An 8,304-nucleotide genomic window follows, 5' to 3' on the forward strand; every position below is an offset into this window, starting at 1 on the left:
AATATTTTCTATTAGTGATTTCTCATGGGTGTGTGGTGTTACCCTCCCCCAAAATAGGTATAAACCTTCCCAAACCTATGATAAGCTACCCTGTAAAGGAGAACCTGATCGCTTCAGCGGTTTGCGAGATCCTTCGGTACAAACATACAGAGAGAAAAACAGACACCCTGTTACTTTATTAATAACCAAGACTTAATTTTAAAAAAATTCAGTATTTCTGGTGCTGCCATTTTATGTGAAGTAGTTTCCCCAGAAAACAACTTTTTTTTTTTTGGGGGGGGGGGATTTTCATTTTTGGGGGGGTTGGGGGTGTCCCTCCCCCCAAGAAAATAGCTTAAGAATAGATTCCGATCGGTTAAGTGGTTACCGAGATCTTAAGGGACGGACATACAGACATATGGACAGACAGACGGACAGATGGACAGACATCAAGCTTCTTTGTATTATCCTATTATATAAAGTAGTAAGCGTTTTTTGTCTGTCCCGAAGGATCTCGCTAACTGCTGAACCTATATTGTTCTCCTTTACAGTTAAGCTCCTTATAGGTCCTGGGAAGGTTTTAAACTATTTTAGGGGAGGGTGTCTTCACCCCCTCCCCCCAAAAATATTTTTATGTACTCTTTTGAAACTCAAATTTAAAATGGGACGAGGTCGACTTTCCCCTCTCCTACCTTAGGTGCCCCTAGAGGCTTCTAGGGGGGCGTAGCCGCTAGTAGATAAAAATGTATTAATTTGCCAATCTTTGAAGTCCTGAATTAAAGTTTATTGTAAAACCATGCATATAAATTAGACTTTTCAACTTGAATGATTCTATTTAACTTCCTCAGTAATAATAAGCCAAGCACTTCTTTAACAACGGATATAATATACTAGGATATTATGACAGGGAATATTTAGGTAGCTACTATAGGTATTATTAATTTGTCAGTAGTATAGGGTGGGGTGGGATGAATAGGATGGATGGGGGGTATCGTAACATTTGCCAGATTAAATACCAATTTATAGGCGAAAACATAGCGCAATATCCAAGTAATTATTAATCGATTTCTTTAAGATAGCCACTCAGTGACAGGGACTTTGATTCATTCATTTTAAAGTTTGTGTGTTTGTTTTGCAGTTTTTGTCAAAGAGCCTTTCAAGCCTTATACATACCTTATTTTGGTAAATTTACAAAGTGTCTAAAAAAATAAGCCATGTGACGTCATAAAAATAAGAGATTATCCATCTCTTTTTTTAGGGGTTTTCATTCCCACTTCTCATCTTATCTCCCTCATTTTTATGACGTCACATGGCTTATTTTTGAGACACTTTGTAAGTTATTTATTTTGAAATGAATAATTGGGAGGATGGGTAGGTTTTATTTTCGTTGGTTAGGTTCAGGTTAGGTTATATTAGGTACAGTGTAGCCCTGCAGGATATGGATAGGGCCCCTGCGGGGTTGAGACATACTGAAAAAAAATACCTAATCCCCTCCTTAATTTCATTATATTTCACAAAAGGGTATTTTCTGTGCTCGAAAAATTTTAGCATAAAACTATAGATCATGAATCAATATTTAGGACATACAGGCAAAAATCCTTAAATCAAAGTGTTAATTACACTTTAAATTGTGCTTTTAGGCACTCAATCTTCATAAGCCATTTTATTTCAGTTATCTTTTTACAATTACCCACCTATCCCCCTAAAAATAAATTTAATCAATTGTAGGGTTTCATAATTCAATAGAGGGATGTTGATAATTTCCTACGCCCCTGAGCTGGATCTTTAAGTCATTTTAGTAGTGAGCCTGATCGGGGTGAGCCAACTTTCCACCAATGAGAGCACAGAATTTTATGAAATGCCGCGCTGTGATTGGCTGAAATTCGGCTCACCCCGATCTGGCTCACCACTAAAATGATTTAAAGATCCAGCTCTGGATTGTATTTAGCATGATTACAATTAATTAAAATGTTAGAAAATCTAACCATGCCTCTTTGGTAAGATGTACACAATAATATTTTATTTTAATGAAGCAGCCACTCGTTAATTAATTTTTATCCTACAGTCGGAAGTAAATAGATTTAGTAATTTATAACAAGAAATGTGTTTTTTAAAGTGTAATAGCAGTACAGATGGTATACATCGTGTAAAGGGAAAACCAACCCTTTCATTGCTCGACCTTTGTCTTGCCTAGAAGTCCCAACTGTGCAAAGTAAGAACTTGCGCCTGTTTTAGAATAATGCATAACTATTAACTGACATAACAGCAGTGGGAACAATTTAACGTCTTTCCTACCGTTTCAGAGATTCGCTTTTATGGATGTTGTCATCCTTGTTTTAATTATAATCAGTTATGCGTGTAGGTGTACTTATCATAAAATTCAAATAACAATATCTTTTCATTAGAACATTATTATATCAAGGAAAACAAAATAAAAATATTTTATTGTCATAAGAGCGCAGCTACTCTATATAACACTAGCGGCTACGTCCTTAGAGGCTTCTAGGGGCACTTGAGAAGCGAGGAGTTGGGAGGGTGTTGGTACCCTACCTCAAAATAGTTAAAAACCTTCCCAGGACCTATGAGAAGTTAACCTGTTAAGGAGAACCAGATTGGTTCAGTGCTTAGCCTGATCCTTCAGTACAAACAGACAAAAAAACATCCTTTTACTTTATTATAAGGATTATAGATTTTAAGGGATAATACTGAATGATATTTGTCTGTATGTCTGTCTGAAGCTTAAGATCTGAGTAACCATTGAACCGATTGGGCACATAGATATTGGTCCTTCAGTCGTTTTAAGTTATTTTGTTTGGGGAGGAGACACCTTCACAACCAAAATATGAAAAATTACCCCCATTTTTTTTTACTTCTCATATTTTTTTTTTTTTAAGGTTTCTAACTCAATTCTAGCCAATTTGGCATATAAAAAGACAGACCCATCAAACATTAAGACATGGCGGGTCTCTCTAGTTCTTGAATTTTGACAGGTCTTTCTTTTTGATACCAAAATAGCTAAGATAGTGTTAGAAACTTTGTTAAGGTGATATTGACATGTCCCATCAAAAATTCTAAACATAATGGTGTCTACAAGATTTTAGGTACCTAAGGCAGTTTGTTATCTTTTTTTAAAGACAGAGGCGTCATTTCTCAATGATTGCTGGGTCTGTCTTTTTGATGCCAAATTGGCAAGGATTGAGTTAGAAACCCGGTTAAGGCTTATAGAATGGTCTTTATATGCCCCAACAAAAATTCTGAACATTATTGGGTCTATCTACAAGATTTCAAGTACTTTAGACAGTTTGTTCTTTTTGAAAAAAGAAAAAAACTGTCTCACTTTGTAATAAAATAAGCACGCTCCACGTAGAGAAAAACTTTCCACAAGGGCTAGGTCTCGAGTTGTAGTGAGTAGATTCAAAATGCAATATTGATTTCTTATTGTCATTGCTTGGACATGAATTGGGTAAATTTTTGTTATTTTTTGACTAAAACTGTATATAGGGTTTATATTAAAAAAATTGAAGCGATTGTTTTTTTTAAAACGCCCTTTAAGTATAATGACAAAGTAAGTAATATAGCAAATGTTTAGTTGTAACAAAAAAAAATGAAAAAAGAGAGAGAATATGTGATAAATCATAAAGATCACGAAACCTTAAGAGAATAAAAAAACATATCTTTTGAAGCATGACTGATGGACCAAGTAAATTATATACTGAAGGTTCAGGGAATCGTTGCTTATTTTACCTACTACAAAATAATAATATTAAAGTTATTAAACAGCTTGCTTTTTCACTATTGATTCCTTGTATGTTTTGACAAAATGCTATCAGCGAAGAATCTCTATAATTAGGTATTAAAATTAAAGTATTTCTATATTAGTAACGTACATATTTAATGCGTTGTTACTGTATATTTGTCAATGTTCGTTTGTCTGGCCATCTTATTTGTTCAGCTTTGCTTTTATGGATGTTGTCATCCTTGTTTTCAAGAATAACACTTGTTATTCGATCTTGATTATATGCATATAACAATAGCATAATCAAAATGACCTTAAAATTCCGTTTATTTCAATAATTGTTAAATTGAATTAATAATACCGCAAATAAGTTTGTTAACCCCCGTAAATAATTATTTATTATATATTTATGTAGCGGTTCATAATTAAATCCACCCCCCTCTACTTGTAGCGAAGCCAATCTACATGTGGAATTTTAAACAAACCAGGATCTAAGAGGATAAGACAATGGCCGATACATTACATTGATGTATAACCTCAATAATGATACACAAAATTACCCCTTCTGTAGATTACAGTTATTAGTTGAAATGTTTAGAGACTTAACTAAATGAACCAACTAATCAAGAAAGATTGAGAAAGATTTCTAATAGTTTTTCAACCAATCAAAATTCATTAGAAGTCCTAAAAAATGTAGTGGAGAGTCGACTAAGCACCCCCCCCCCCCTCCAAATTTACTTACGTGCCCCTAGAGGACTCTCTCTATCTATTATGAAGAATAATAATATTTTTTGGGGCTAGGGTCGGTTCTATGCTAATTACCACATGAAAAGGACCTATGAGCTAGGGGCACAACCGCTAGTGTATAAATATCCTTTATTTCGTGTTATCTATAATACAAAGTAGAACGATGTCTGTCTGTCCCTTAAGATCTCGGTAACCACTGAACCGATCGGATTCTACTCTTCAGGGTATATACCTATTGGTCCTGTGGTGGTTTTAAGCTATTTTCTTGGGGGGTGGGACACCCCCAACCCCCCAAAAACAAAAAAATCCCCCCCCCCATTTTTTTTTATTTTTTTTTATTGCTTAAGATTTCCCTGGTCCTTTAACGAATTTTGCCTTATTTTTTTTATCACCTCTTGGGGCACAGCCCCTAGAGGCTAGGGGCGAAGCCGCTAGTGACCGTATATGGTAATAATTTTATATTAATCATTCTGATTTATTTTAACAAAAAGCTTTGCTACTGTTCAGGGATCTTAAGGGATAAGACAATGGAAGATAAATGAATGCATATCCCCAGTAATGATAAACAAAATTACTCCATCAAACTTATTGATTTAAAAAATGGACACTACTAGTCTGAAACTAACCAATCAAAATTTAGTAAAAGTTTTTAGCTAATCAATAGGATAACGTTGGTTTAAAAGTTTGGGTACAAGTGTCATTTACAGCATTTACATTCCAGTGTCTCTTCCCTTCCTGCTATGAAAGAGCGGACAATGGTCTGTTTATTACACTAGTCCCCAAAGTTAATAATAATGTTTTCTTATTCGTTGGTTTAACAACTTTGGGGACTAATGTATTTTTTGATTTGTCGATTCGTTAAGTTGAGTGTTCATACTTTTCAACCACTAATTTAAATCTACAGAAGGAGTACTTTGTGTATCATCATTGGGGATGTACATTAGTTTATTGGTTATTGTCTTTTCCCTTTAGATCCCTGCTACCATTGGACATTATTTTCATTGCATTGATTTTAATTGTGTACAAATTTGTTCACTTGACTGACTTTTTAATCTCTTAAAACCAGAGATGGAGGGGACATTGGGCTGTTTATTACACTAGTCCCCAAAGTTTATCATAACGTTTTCTTATTCGTTGACTTATCTACTTTAGGGACTTTAATGTATTTAGATTCGTAGGCTCCTTAAGTTGAGTGTCCAAACATTTCAACCACTAATTATAATCTACAAAAGGGATAATTTTGTGTATAATCATTGAGTACGTACATCAATTTATCGGCCATTGTCTAATCCCTCTAGATCCCTGCTTAAAACAAATGTTGAAAATTAAAGATTTTCATTACATACGGAAGTAAGATTTTTTTTCTCGCATATCCAAATTATCCGTTCGTCTTTTATAGCATCTAGTTTTTAGTAGCAAAGCTAACCTATAATTTAAAATGTCCGTCTGTCTGACAGGGCTGCTATTCAAGGTAGATGGTAAAATTTTCTACAACAATGTACGTACAGTATATAATGTAAGCTGTCCGTTGGTCTCTCAGTCATGCATAAATTTCAATATAAAGGTTTGGTGATTTTTTATTTTATCACATTCTCTCTTTCTCTCGCTCTCGGTCTCTCTCTCTCTTTCTCTCTATCTCTCTTTCTCTCTCTCTCTCTCTCTCTCTCTCTCTCTCTCTCTCTCTTCCCTTTTCTAAATTACTACTAAACTTATATAACCAACAGGAGAATTAATTCTAAAATAATATTTTGAGGGGCAGTTTTATTTCATCACGTCCTCTCTCTCTCTCTCTAAATCCCTTTCTCTTTCTCTCTCTCTCTCTCTCTCTCTCTCTCTCACTCTTTCTCTCTCTTTCTCTCTCTTCCTTTTTCTAAATTACTACTAAACCTATATAACCAACAGGCAAATTGAATCTAAAATAATGTTTGAGGGGCAGTTAAAAAGGCCGCCAATTCCCCCAGCGACATCTGAAAACCACGTATAGGTTGCGTGATTTTTTTATGAATAATTTTGTTGATGATATAAGCTGGATTTTTTGTCTTTTTTATATTTGTTAGCTTGTTATTGTTGCGCTACTTTTGGCATATTTTTTACGTGAGTAATAAAAAGAATTATAATAAAAATTAATTGTATTTTTGAAAGCAAAGCTTTTCTGTAATTAGTGTCGCCGTCACAGACAGTTAGCTCTTTTTATTAATTTAAACAGGTTAGAATTGTCCTATCGATTTCAAACTTTTCTGGTTGATTCCTATAACAATTAGGTATGATTTAGCAAGCGTATCTATGTTATGTATTTATGTATGTTAATATTGTATGTTATAATTATATCATATTTATCTGATTTTTGGAATACTGTTTTCTATTACAACAATGAGAATGTTATAAGCGTATTATCTCTATAATCAAGTCCTAAAAATGTAAGTATGTCCTTAACAAGTATCCGGTATTTAAGAAGTTTTGCCACAAATTTTGTTTATACTTATGCATTAATATTCTGCTTATTCAGTTCTGACACTCTACAAGTTTTAATGTCCGTCTGTCCTACCTTTCATAGCTTTGATTTTATGGATATTGTCACTTTGTTTAGATGAGTAATAAAATAAATCATTGTAAAATTAATGATAAAGTGTATTATAAATTATTAATTGATTAAAGAGCAATACATTGTTGTTTTAATTATCTATTTTTAATTAGTCATGATTATTCTAAATACCAAATAAAGGTTTAACAATTAACTGTATTCATGCATAAATTAGAACAAATAATTTTGATATTTTTAAAAAACAAGGTATAAAGTAGGGATCTTAATGGATAAAAAACATTGTTGTACATCTTCGATTATAATAAACAAAATTACTCTTTGTGCAGATTAATAGTTAATTCTCGAATCGTATTATAAACAGCTTTCTGCGGATATAGATTGTACAATTTTAAGATTAAAACCAGTTTTTTTAGACTCGAGGTGCCGAAGGCACGGGCTATAAAAACTCGTTTTAATCTTATGATTGTACATTTTTATATTTAAAGAAAACTGGATATAATACGATGCTAGACATAGTTTTTTCGCATGGATGAGAACCGTTCCTATCCACCGGATTCGAATGAATACGAAAAAAATATTATTCGAAAAGTTTCAAAATTCCATAAAAGTAATCAAACTTTTTTAGCCTTTTTTATAAAAATTTGGGTACTAGTGTAATTTACAGTCCAATATCAACCCCCCCCCCCCAACAAGGTGAAAAGGCATTGTGGGAGAGAGTAGATAAGGTTTAAGAAAAAGACAGCACCCCTCCCCCTTTGTTTTTTTTCAAAAGTTTGAAAGGTTGCGTGATTAAACACAAAATATTTTTAAAAATAAGTTTAGGTGCTTTATCTCAAAATACCTTGCGAGCACAGAACAGAGCCTCCCCCCCCCCCTCCCTCTTCTCATATTCCCTAATCCTGCCTATACATGGAATATAACCTAACCTAACATAAAAAATAAACGCACGTTAAAGCACACTTATTATTAACTTCTTCAGTGGGTGGGTTCTGTTCTCTACTAGGCACTCAGCCATACAAAAAAATCATGTATCGTATCGTTTTATAGACAATTTCTCATAAATATGAAAATAAAAATCACAATATTAATGCCAGTTTTGGTAGCCCTGTCCTTCGGCCAATAAAAGTTGTCAAAATTGGTTTTAAACTTAATATGATACGATGCAGTTAAAGATGACTAATGTTTAACTCTGTTAATGAACAATAGTATTGTAGACAATTTTCGACGAATATTAAAATAAAAATCACAAGATTAATGCCAGTTTTGGGAGCCCTAGCCTTTGGCCCCTCAGAGCTGTCAA

The sequence above is a fragment of the Acartia tonsa genome, chromosome 13 (genome assembly GCF_053477335.1).
Source record: "Acartia tonsa isolate MP-2025a chromosome 13, ASM5347733v1, whole genome shotgun sequence".
Classification (NCBI taxonomy): domain Eukaryota; kingdom Metazoa; phylum Arthropoda; class Copepoda; order Calanoida; family Acartiidae; genus Acartia; species Acartia tonsa.